At 38.5% G+C, this 13,444-nt stretch overlaps 1 long non-coding RNA gene across 1 annotated transcript; it reads left to right on the plus strand.

Annotated features, from left to right (window-relative positions):
- Window positions 1-990: 990 nt before the first annotated feature.
- Window positions 991-13,148, plus strand: LOC127480370 (uncharacterized). The gene is made up of 3 exons (XR_007907853.1): window positions 991-1,164; window positions 10,878-11,024; window positions 12,752-13,148. It is a non-coding gene; the product is annotated as an uncharacterized LOC127480370 (long non-coding RNA).
- The last annotated feature ends 296 nt before the right edge of the window (window positions 13,149-13,444 follow it).

Below are 13,444 nucleotides of genomic sequence, written 5' to 3' on the forward strand. Positions count from 1 at the left end.
ATTTAAGCTTAGTCCAAAACATTTTTGTATTCACATTTTATGATGGAAGACCACACTGCCAGTTTGAGTCAGATGCTGAAAGCTCTTTTATATTTAAGGCATGATACTTGGGAATCGGATGACAGCCTGTACCATTTCACTCTTTAGTAGCACATAATAGAGCAAGTGCCACCTGTTATAGAAGCTGTCAGCACTCTCTCTGGTGGAAGGGTGATTGAACAATGAAAAACACTTGTCTGATCCAGTCAGGATTTATGATTATATGCTGCTGAGTACATTTTGGGTTTTAACTGTAAGAAAACATACAAACATGAATGTATCTGTCTATGTCACTGACCTTTGCCCCTGATGGTAAACTTCTTTATTCCTTCTTTTGCCTGTTACATTTTATTCCATGTCTCCTAACAAAGCTTCTTCCTCCATAAAATTTCTTTTGATCACTTATTTCATACACTCAATTACCGAGTTACCTCAAACATGCATGAAACAAAATCTGTCCAGACTCACCAGGATGAAGCTAGATTTTTTTCCCCCCAGTTATTCCTCTCCTCCACTGTTGTTTAAGGTTAGAAGAATCAGTTTCCAACCAGGCTGTGTGGGCAGGAGACCTGGTAGGTAATGGAGGCCATTCCTTTTTGCAGAAGTGCCTAGGAGGATCTCCCTCTGTTTAACAGGCCTTCTTGCCATCACAGGTAGGATGCATATGGTTGGCTTCCGTTTTTCCACACTGCCTTAGCTAAAAAGAGAATATTTTTTCTCTCTCACTTAGAAATAAATTTGGTAAGTTCCCTGAAGGCTTTGAGTGAATTGTGCCAGACAAACCTTGTTTGTTAGGATGCTCAGCACAATTACCATATAACACCTGTTTTGTTATGACAACATTTTCCATGCATACAATCAATTCACTGTAGTCACCCAGAGCCTGAGGACTTCACTTTTTGCTTAAGGTTTGTTTCTGTTTGTTTAGATAAGAACTTAAGGCAAGGCAAAGTGGAAATCCCTGCATTTGATCAGATTCTAGCAAGTAGTTCAGAGAGTTGCATGGCAAACCAAGGAGGAGACTACAGAGGTGCATTTCTACCCTGCCACTGTCATGCTTGGAGAAATGACGATGAATTAAATGAATGTGACAGAAGAAACTGCTGCTCAAGAACTTTGAAGCAGGTGAGTTCTTAGGGTTACCTAGGACCACCCTGATGTCCTTAGCTGTCCTTATGATTGCAAGAATTGAGCCAGTAAGGTGCTTCTTGGAGGATCGGGATTTGTAACTCCAGAGTTTGTGAAAGCCTGGAGGAAAGGGCAGAGTTGTTTATGTGCTGGGATGCTCCAGGTTCCCCTTTGCAGACCTGTCCCCCTTAGCAGGCCAATCTATGTCTGCACTGTCACGACTCTGTGCTCCTGATCACAGCTGAGCCTCAGCTGCTCCCATCTGTAACCCTGTCACAGTCTTCTCCAGCTCAGCACTGATGCATGCAATCCAGCTTCTTCAGGGGAAGACTGGAGGGTAGAGAAGGTGTACACATCTGGGCCTGTTGCAATCTTTACACCCCCAAACAGGCAAGGACACCTCAGGCATATGGGTGCAATCTGTGGTCCCACTTCTTGGGGGATTTCTACTGTAGGTGTGGAAGACACAATGAGGCAATTTCCCCTCACAGCTTGACCCACTGCACTTCACGATGCTGCCATATACGTATGTGTGGGAGGCAGCCTGTGCTTAGTAGAGTGAGCTGATGGAGCATCTACATTGTATAACATCCCACTGGTACCATGAATACATGTAGAATCACAGAATCATGGGAAAGCTGAGACTGAAAGGGACCACAGGCAGGCTCCAGTCCAACCTCCTGCTTGGAGCAACGTCAGCTGTGAAAGCGGATCAGGTGGCTCAAAGCTTTATCCACCTGGGTCTTGAAAAGCTTGCCGGTGGGTGACGGCACAACCTCTGTGAGCAGTGACTTCCAGTATTCACTTCTACGTATTGTTAAAAAGATTTTTTTCTGATATCCATGCTGAACTTCTTGTTTCAGTTCATAACCATTGCTCCTCGCACTGCTACCACACACCTCAGTGAAGAACCTGCCTCCATTTTCTCAACAGCTTCCCTGTAGGTACTGGGGGACTGCCCTTATGTCCTCCCAAAGGCTGAAGAAGCCCAGTTCTCACCAGACAAGTGTTCCAGCCCTGATCTTTCAGTTGCCCTCTGCTGAGTTCATGCTAGTTTGTTGATACATTTCTCACATTAGGTAGTCCAGCATAAAACTTCATGTGTCTGGGATGAAGACAGGAAAACATCAGCTACAATAACACCACCTGCACTTGGTTTTATTTTGTGCCTAATCACAGGCTCAGAGAGGTTTTGCCTCACTTTCAGCTTTGTGAAAATGTCACAAAGAAAAATTTATTGCTTAAAGCAGATTGAATTTGTTGCCATCTTTTGGATTTTTAATACTAGATTTTATACAGAGTTAGGAAGTACATGAACCAGATAGAATACTACTGCTATTTTGTAACATTTTCTTTTATATTAGTAGAATTTGCAATATATAGGTCTACAAAATCTACCTTTTTTTTTTTTTTAAATTCAGAACTAGAAAGCTTCAAAAAGACTTATTTTTCAGAGAATTTGTTGAATCACCATGGAAAACTCTATCAAAATGCCAGATTTCAGCACACAGTTATTTTTCCATTATGAAAAAATGCTTACATTGAAAGATGAGTCAGTGAAAAAGTTTATGAAGCTGAAGCAGTTGTTATATTAATGTTGAATTTTCTAAGGGGTTGATTCTTTTTTGAAAGAAACTGGCATGCCAACATGCCACCAACTGCAGCTGATAATCTCATTCTGAATTCAACCTCCCAACTAAAAACTTATAAACCCATTAAAAAAACAATTAGTAAAAAATCATGGTGAAAAGGCCATCAAGAATAATTCCATAAAAAAGATGTAGGTTCATAGGGTGTCCTTATACCATGGATTTCTGGGTACTAAGGGGTTTTACTGAATAAAAATATGCTTGTCCTGTTCTGATAATATTCTTCAATCATTATGTGCCAGACAAGACTGGACTGAGCTATGTGGGTCCTTCATCTGGCACAGTTCTGACACTGATTTTATTTTACTTTCTCAAAACTAACAGCATGCTAGCTCTGATCAGTTACACAGTTCTCCTTTATAGAGCAGAGACTACTGTACTTCTCTGATTTCCAAATGAAGACATGTTTATCTACATGCGTCTTGTGAAATATAAAATGTGCTGTGCAAAACATTACTGTGCTTAATTTCTGTAAAAATATCCATTCAAGACACCCCAACTGACAACAGTCATTGAGAAAAATGCATTTAAAATGTCTATGCTCTGACTTGCTCTTGCACAAGAAATCACATGCCAGAGATGCACATTTTGTTTTCAACTACAAACTTCAGACTTCTTTTTCTCCCTGCAAGGCATACTGAGCTACCACTGCTGAGTGGTGCAGAGTATTTAGCAGGCACAGTTAGCAAAGAACCCCCTGGAAATCCAATCAGTATGTCAAGACTGATGTTATTGATGTATATGGGGAGACTTCTCATTCCAACCCCTGCTGCTCCTTTAGAAACCCAGAGGATTGTTAACACAGTTAGAGAGAGTTCATGAACTCTGCTCTGTATGAATGCAAAGTATCTGGAACATTGATATGGAAGTGGAGACTCTCTTGCCTTTGTTTCTATTCATGTTCCTTTACATAATATTTTAATGATTAAGAACCAGATTTAGCCCCCTGATATCCCTACTGGTTCCTCTGAAGTCAATTGATGGTTACCAAACATAGAATTTAGTCCCAAATTTTGTAAAAATAAAGTAACAAAATTCCCAGATCTTGCAGCTTCATAGAACTTTCAAATAAAACCTTTCCCTTTGGCTACTGCCATCTATTGTTGATTCTAATAGAAAAAAAGGGAGAAAATGAAGCTTACAAGACACGGCACAGCCCTGTGCATGAGACTTTTGTGCTGGAGGCATAAATATGGAGTAAGTTCCTTCCAAGGCATTTTTAACAATGTTACACACACTCCACCAGGCAGGAGAAAGGCCTGATCCCTTCTAGCCTCCTCAGAGTATACTGTGTACCACTGAGGTGATCGTGGTACATATAATCGAGGCATATAATATGAAGCAGGGAATTACAGCAGTTGTTCCTTAATTTACACACCTAAGCCTCACTCAAGAAAACTTAAGTGATTTTGCTGGACTAGGTCCAGATCCTTCCTGCACGCCAGTCTGCCACCAGCTGCCTCCACTGCCTTCCCTCCCTCTCTGGAGAGGTTCAGAAGAGCTTGTTAGACTGGGTCCCATTCTTCACCTGTGAAGTGCTCTCACATCATGAGCCTGTACTGCCTAAGAGCTTCTGGAAGGGTGGAGGTTCTGTGCTATAACCTCATAGACACTTCTTGAACTGCCTATTTGCAAGCATTGCTGAGATGCCTCCACTTTTTTTTTTTTTTTTTTTTAAATATAGCTTTCTCTTTTTGACATCTTGGACTCTTTTATATTCAGTGGGCCAAATTATAAGGAGTATAAAATTGATTTAGCTTGCATACAAAAGGTCACCTCACACTGTGCTCTTAATTTCAATTTCTCAGTACTTCAGAGTCATAGTATGAGTTATCAAATGTACAATAACTACTAGATAATTTTAAACATCTTTTAGTTATAACTAATACAATGTTTACAGCTAGCACACAATTAAGAAAACTGGTTGATACCTCTCTAGGTTGGTAGATCACTTTGGGAGAATAAGTAGATGCTGCAGCAGCAGCAGTCTAGTTTTTACCAGGAGTTTGTTCAGAGTAATAGTTGGGGCAGTCAGTTTTCATAGCTATCATACTGATCAGCTTCTGAAAGATGATGAGATGGAGTTCAGACATGTAGAAAAGAGGCATTCTTCACTGTCCTCTCTACCATACCTTCTCATTTTGCTGGCTTCATGTGTTTAGGTATGGGGAGTCTAAATAAAAGGTTTTAGCCTGGCACTGTAATGAAATACAGTAATTTCAGATGTGATGGTTGATTAACATGGTAGTTGATGTAACACGATACTACATTTTTTCTGTAGTAAAGAAAATAAGTAAGAGATTTATTGACAGTGGCTTGTGGACACAGTTCAAACCAAATGCTAAAACAACAAGAAGCCTACTGCTGCTGCCACCACTGAAGCCACAAGCAAACAGCTCATGTCTTGGAACTGAAGGCTCACTAACAAACTGCCTCTCTGCATCCACAGAGTGTGTGGCCAGAAGAATGCCGGGCAGCATTGCCAATTCTGGTTAGCTTTGCCTAATGATAGGTCACAAAATTTCTGTGTTTTTATTTTTTTTTCAGTAGACATTTATCCAGCAACACACTCTTGAAGCGTAAACTTACCTGTCTTCAACAGAAATAAACCACATTTCAACCAGCTACATTTTGCCACTAAACACAAAATTTCTTTGCTTATACTGTCAGTGATCCTGTCATTTTTTTCAGAGTGTTGTGTGATATTGTGCTTCTGGGTCCTGCTATAACAAGTGAAGTCAGGAATTCCCTTCTCAGAGTGAAGCCTTCATTGCTGATGGCTGTATTGACATGGAGATGATGGCTGAGAGTAATATGTATTGAAGGCACAGCAGTCTGCTGAGATTGGTGATAGTCACTCCTGAAATGCTAAATATAATCTTAAATTTTACAGTATTTTGACATGCTTTATTGGAAGGTATCATAATTTCTATAGTTCAGGTCTGAATCTAGTTTTGTTTTATATATCTTTAAGACATTAGAGCAGGTGTGCAGACTCCTGGATTTCTTCCTTGTATCCAGGTCTTTTTACCTGGCAAAATAAATGGAAAAGGCATCTTAGACAGATTTGACTGCAGACTGTGTGGGACTTTTGTTCCTGGCATGCGAGTCTGCAGCAAAGTCCAAGCTCAGCTCTCCCGTTATCTAAAAGGTTTTATTAGTCTCCAAGAATGAAGAACCTATTGCTTCTGGCTACCCGGGTCCCAGGGTACCCAGATAAGAAGGACAGATAAGATATCATAAGAAGGATGTAGATTCATTAAGGGTATGGTTTCATGATGTGTCTGCCAGCAGGAACATGACACAGAAAGCCCGAATGTGCAGAAGGCTGCGACTGCAGAGAGACAGTGAAAAGCAACTTTGGCCTCTGTTCTTTCTTTGTTCTGAGGTGAAAGGACCACTGAGATCAGTGGCTTATGATTGATCATTTTTGCTATCCGTTATCATTAAGAATGCAAGATCTTCATTTACATACTGTAATGTTCCCAGCTGTGTTGCAATTTTGGGGACAGGATGCAAAGGAATAGTCCTTTCAGATGACACTGTTGGTTCCCGTGTATTCTCTTCCCATTTGAGGGAGCAAATCTTGCATTTGCTCATCAAGATAGAATATAAATGACCATTTCTGTTGCTGATGCATAAATCAGAACAGATCCCAGGTTGTTCATCAACTGTTTCAGTGCAATTCTTACATGTAGCAATGTGTTCATCCATGTACTCTTGCTTGCTGCCTGGAGAGGAATCATCCCTTCAATACACTTGAGGCTAAACCTCCCAGATACATTTTTACCAGCTTCTAAGTATTTTGTGATCAGAAACAAAGGGTTAAAAAATACTTTAGCTGTATTATTGATGAAAATATGATTATTAGCTTACAAAATTAAATTGCATAAAGAAAGTTTCAGTGGTTTGAAACTTTGAAATATAACTTTTATACAAGTCTTTATTTCAATTTCTAATCAATAATTCTTAGAATATGGCTTCATTTCTATTGCCAGTAGTGTTTTTATGGAGAGTATTTCATTCAAAATAACAAATGGTTCAGGTGATTTATATCTCTTTTTAAATGTAATATCTTAGTATGCACTGTACCTTATTATGGATGCCTGTCACTCATGCTTCAGTCCAGTGAAATTACTGGTGAAACTATGACTAATAAAATTGGTTGTGAACCAAAATTCAATAACAGCAAAGTTAATTACGTGTTTACAAGAGTATAAACTTACAGTTTGATCAATATGTAAATTCTGACCTTCAATGGTCTTTTCAGCCTTCTTTTAAGCTTTTAGTCTTGCAAAGATTAACTTAACTGCCTAGAACTTCCTTTTATGAAGTTACCAGTATATGAGAACAAAGAATTTCAAATGGTGAGTTTATATTTTTCAAAAATTAAACAAAATACAAACTGTTGATGCAGTAAGTACTCATTCATCTTATTAAATGGCAGCATTAAACTGATATATATTTACTATAACAAGAATAGCTACTTAACGTTTTTTATACTTATTTTCATAAAAATTATGCTATTAACTATATTAATGCAGCATTCTTGAAACACATTGCTTGAGACTCCTGTCCAAAGTGTGAAGAGTTTTGTATAAGGGATGGTTGTTGAATTAAAGCATTTTTGAAGTTATTTGTCTCCCAGGGTCTGCCAAAGCAGTCCTTATGTATCAATGATCATCTTTCCCTGACTGAATGACTATCTTTTATCTACATTTCCTGAAGAGTATCTAGAGATACCACTGCACTTGTTTTTATACCACTTCTTTTAGGGAATACACTTCTTTTGCAGATAAAACAGGCATATCATTCCCTGTATTTAACATTGCTATGGATAGCAATAAGCTTGTCACACACAAGCATTATTCAGGGCAGCCAAGAAAATATCTGTTTTTGGACAGATAACTTTCATGGTAAGTTCTGATCTGACTTTGGAATGACGTTGTTTGAGTGAAAAATTTGCAGAATATTGCCAGCTGCACCACAAAAAAAATTACTGAGAAGGACATTGTTTCTACCTAGAAATCCATCACTTGTATGTTTGCTTGGCTGGTTTTGTGTGTTACATTTCTGTCCTCAGAGCCAGCAGGGAATTGCAGTTACTGGGATGGAAACTGAAGGAAGTTCTAGCTCAGACATGAATATATCCTATTGTGCAACATGAAGCTGTTATTTTTCTGAAGGATTTGTGGTTACAAAGCAAACCACAAGACAAAAGCAATTGGATGCTTTCTAGCATATTTGGACTGACTGGCTTCTAAAGTAGGACATATGTGCCCTGGTTCAGCACTCGGGCAGCTCTTAGACACTGAATTAGGTTGCTTAATGGACACAGAAAGGATTGACTTATTTTAAAATAACCTGCAGAATTTCACTCAATGTTTTAAAATGTTTATTCCCTCAGGAAGATTATATCACTGGTAGTAACAGAGAGTAATTTATTTCGGAGGTGTGAAATCTTATGGATTACCTGGCTGTAATTTTTGCTTCTGGAACTTCCCTCCATGTCTCCCATCCCACCATTTCAAGATCTATCAAAAGTTCCAGCTGTTCCTTTTCTCCTTTGTGGCTGGCTTTGTCAGTCTTAGAACAGAAGTCCTGGCCCAGGAAGGTTTACTCCTTCATTTTAAATAGCCATAAAAATCTAATTTCTCTCCTGGTTTAAACTGATATCCTCTGATATTGTCAGTGTTACCTAGGAGCTCCAAATGCATCATGCAATTAATTCCCTAATTTCCTTCTTCTTAAGGTAATTGTGGAAGAGAATAAAACCCCTAAACACTGTAATTTGCTTCAGTGTCAGCAATCATTTCAGTCCTGAACAAAGGTGGAATAATGTTGCATGGCAATAGTGTTTTAAATATACAAACCCAGAACATCACACACATCACAGGATCCTAGGTGGTCAGGCTACACCATGGAAAGTTTACTCTAGCATCCAGAGCAAGAGATATTCTTTAGAAGGAGATGTAGTTCTTCCTGATCTGGAGAGCCCCTTTCCCCCAGCACTGGGGACATAACTGGGAACCAGAGGACCCAAGCAGCTGGCATGATGCATGTGACACCTTGCAGAACTGGCTGAGCATTCCTGCTTATGAAAAAGCCAGAGCTGTATTGTGGCTTGATGCTGGAGCATAAAGTTTAACGTATTTTGCATGATGTTGGCTAAATAAGGCTGAAAAATGTTGGTAACATAGAATGAATGTATATTTTGCCCTTGTTACTGTGATTTGATTAAAATGCTGAAACAAAAAAGGGAGTGTAAAGTATCAGTCAACATACAAGTGAACCTAGTGAGAATTACTTGGTCATTGAAATCTAAAAGTCAGGAAGGTTTCGATCTTTGGGCTCACCTATAATTTGTGCACCATAAATGTAGACTGAAGTCGTTAGGGACTTTGTAATGACAGTGCTGTCTATAACAGTATCATCAAGCAAGACATTGGCATAAATCATTGGCACTTTGCAAAGTGTCACTTCTGTCAACCTCCCAGTGATGTGATCTTTAGTCTTTCAAATCTATAGACTGGCATTTGGATCAGCTAAGCACCTAGCATCCTGTCTTGCATATTAAAGCTACTTTAGCCAATATCTAAATGCTGAAGTAATGCCTGCTTAAAAATATTTTTGAATTATTTGCATAATATAATCCCAGTACTTTAAAGCTTTCCTATAGGGCATAACTGTACAGTCTGTCCTCTGTTGATGGATTCACAACTACCTTAATCAATAATTAAGAAAAAAAAGGTATTAATTGAAGCAAGGAGACCTATAAAATAACTAAATGGATGTTAAGAAAAATCAGATACTAAAATAATCGCAGTTTATAAAATACTTTCAAAAAAATTTTATGAAGACAAGCTTTTTGAAATTGTTTTAGATAATATACAGGTTTCTTATGGATAGAAATTGCTTGTAGGGGTTGATACAAATAGACTAAATAACATGCATAGATTTAATAACATCTGAAAATGGACAGCAAGCAAAGAAAGCAGTCTTCTGTCTCTACAATGAACCTCAAACCAGAACTCAGTAATGTAGCAATTCACTGGACAATACTGCAACCCTATTGGAATCATCTTGTTTTACCTACGGATGAGTTTTTAGAGATGATGTATTGCTAGATGTGTAAACACTCCTGGGTATGTTCCTAGCCCTGGACATGTGTTTGTGTTACTGATAAATTGTTAGATGGTCCCTGGTATGGTCTTGTTCTGTGACTGTTGTCTCAAGGACACTGATTGGTACAGATGTTTTTGTAACGGCTGCCGAAGCACGTGCAGAATTTGCAGGTGTCCTTTTGACTACTTTGAGATGACAAACTGTAGTCACTTCATTATACTCTTCTAATCCTTCCTTTATATATTATAGTTCAGGGTTGTATTTTTCATGAGGTTTTAGAAGGGTTTCCTTTTGAATTATGAGCGTATTTGATGTACTTTAAGATCCCTTGCAGTCTGTGCCAAAACCAAAGCCAAACTGACTGACTGATACCATGCAATTAAAAAGTTGCATTTGCATACACAGACGTAGTGAAGGGCATGAAGTCATATATGCCACAAATAAGATTACATGTAGCTCTATGAAAGTCATCAATAAAGATGACTTTAATCAATTAAGATTAAACTATCTTACTCAGTCTAGAAGATGTGATTCTTAGGCTGTTTGGAAAAGGCTATATTAAACAAATGGAATTCATTCTCTTGCTCACTGGCCTCTGGAAGTTCCTGGACTACTTCTAAAGTGCCTATAAAAGGTTACTGAAAACAGACCTGTTTTCAATACATTTAGGTATTTGTTGAAAAAGTTGAAGAGGTTGAATTGAGCGCAATAGGCATAGCAACTAGATTAACAGTAAGTATCTTCAAATTCAGGCTGAGTTTTAAGAAAGATACAGGTATTCAGATTTTACAAAGACCTTTCAAAATTATGGCAGAAGTAGCTGTAAAGTTTCATTTGTCAGTAAACAAACAACTCTGAAACTGTTATTTAGAATATTGTGGTGTATATAAGCTTTGTGGTGAACTGAAATCCTATTGTTCTATATTCTTTTTCCAGGCATAACATAATTTTGGTTTCTAGTTACCATCAGAACAGAAGTGGGCAGTAAAAGAATGGCAACAATCTCACAAAAATTTTGCAACAGTGAGAATCACAGATGGATGACCTCAGAAATTGATTTTACTGTGTTTTTGATTGCCAAAGGTAATAAATGAGTAACTTAGCCAGGTTGTATCGATAAATTTGAAGCAAAATGGCTACAACCGGGCATGACATAAACAAATGTGCTCAGAGCTGAAAGATTTATGCCTCTTTTAGCATAAAAGCTGCCATATCTTTTTAGATATGTTGAAGTCTTCAGTGTCTAATTTTTAAGGCAAGAAGAAAGAATAAAATTCTACATTATAAAGCCTTTAATGATCAAAAGTAGAGCAATGGAGGTAGTTTCTTGGCAATACAGTAAAAGCATCATCCATCATCCACCTGAAACTCAAAGGAGAAGCCCCACTTCCACCATTGTTTTTCAGTGTTAACATATTCATAGCATATCTCCTAGATTTTTTTTGTATATGTATCTTTAAGCTGTGCAAGGGGGAAGTCACAGCTTTCTGTAAGGGCCATGACAGAAAAGTGAACTAATATTTGCGTTTCTGCTTTCTGATCTTGTTTTGTCTGTAAGCTCAAAAAATATATGTTCATGTTTATATAACTTTTTCTACCATGAACTATGTGAAGTGATGAGGGATGAGACAATATTTGTGTATTTAAAAGGATAAAAAGAAAGACTTACAAAGATGATTTCTATCACGTGTTTAGCTAGTAATTGGAAACAAAAGAAGAAACCATTAGCAGTGAAATTAATGACTATCCTGCCATGGGCTTTATAGGGTCAGAATTTTCTTCCCTATCATGAGGACCAGAGTAAGAGAAACAATTGCACAAATTGTAATGATAAGGGATAAGTCTGGAAAATAAGGAGATGGTCCTCCAACACCATTTCTAGTCTATCCTTAGCTACATGTTTTAGCTAACCAATCAGAAGCAAAAGGGAAGTTACTAGATTTCATACTTAACATTTCATTTGCAAGAATAAATACATTGCATCCAAAGCAGGGGCAGAGTAAGGGTCTCAACAGAAAGAAACCCTCCCCTCCCCCGGTATTCCAGTTCTTCCTTATAATGGACTCAGCATGAAAAGATCTAAATAATTTCTCCAGATTCTGAGATCAATCAGCTAAATTCTCTGCTCTTACACAATGTCACTATAGTGTAACTCTGCTGAAGCCATTTAAGTCAGACCAATGGATAACTGGTCTAAATGAGAACGGATCTGTCTTGAGAAGGAGGCAAGATGCTCAGCCACTCAAGAAAATGCCATATCTCTTATAGCATAACTTCTTGACAGAATATCATATGGCAAAATAATATTAAGGGAAGTTCTGCTTCCTTTCTGGTTTGTATGTGCTCTCTCACTTAATACAGAGTATTGCTTTTCCCATATGTATAAGCAGCAATGGTTCAGATTAAACACAGCACTTCAAGCAACAATTCCTGTACACTTAGAAAACCCCGGTTACATTAATTCAGTGCTGGGGGACCCTGAGTGACAGGGTAGCCTTATATCACTACAGGCATAAATTTCTTCAAGACCAAGCCTGGATCTCTTTGTAGTGCTCAGATGGACAAGCCCCCTCGGAGGTATTTCATCTGCCTGCAAAGAGCTTTACGGATGGGTGTGGGCACACATGAGAGCATGGCTGCTTGCTCTGTCTCTCTCCAGTTTGCCTGTCTTTTGAGTTTTATATGCTTTCAAAACACACTGAGATTTCCTGAGATTTCACACTGAGATTTCACCTATTGCTCATGATATTTTCATTTTCTCAGTTGTTCTGATATAGACAATTCCTTTCTCTGCTCTTTTCTGCTTCCAGGGTAAGAGTTTGTAGAAGCAGCATCAGCCACTGACCCTTCCCAGCAGCCGAGATTCAGCTGGTCTGCAAGAAGACGACAGTAGTAGTAACTAGTAACTAGTAACTTCAGTAAACTGTGGGCATAAAATCTCACAGTTTGGGGGGACAGGGGTGCAGGTTTATTGCATAACTGTAGATGATAAACATTAGGAGGTCAGCTACCAAGGTGCTGCTTTTCCCTTCCAGGACCTTCATTGAGTTCTTACTGATTTTCAGGAAATTTGGCCTGGCTTTCCCAGGATGTTTGAAAATGTCTGCTATTATTTAAGCAAGTTTTAAATTCTTGTACTGGTTCTAATAAAAGGTGCTATTGCTTCACATATGATTTACCAGGGAGGGTGGCTACCTGTGATACAGTAGACAGTAACTATTCAACCCTTCAAGTGTCCGGTCCTACGTGGGACATAGCTGTAGCAAAGTAATATCTTCTTATTTCCTTTCTTTCTGCCTCTATCACCATCAAAATATTCTCTCTCACCACATTTCATAAGGACTTTCACCTGATATGAATTTGGTACCTAGTATTATTTGTGATGCTCTGTTTCCCAGTCCCTTTGTACATTTTGTCAATACAGCTGAAAATGCTTCAAGCCTGAATGTCACTATGTGTTTGTAGAACAACATAACCTGTGCTCGTCAGGACTGCAAGGTGCT

This window comes from Manacus candei, unplaced genomic scaffold, assembly GCF_025592945.1.
Source record: "Manacus candei isolate 608988 ecotype Guabito, Panama unplaced genomic scaffold, ASM2559294v1 h1tg000072l, whole genome shotgun sequence".
Lineage (NCBI taxonomy): Eukaryota > Metazoa > Chordata > Aves > Passeriformes > Pipridae > Manacus > Manacus candei.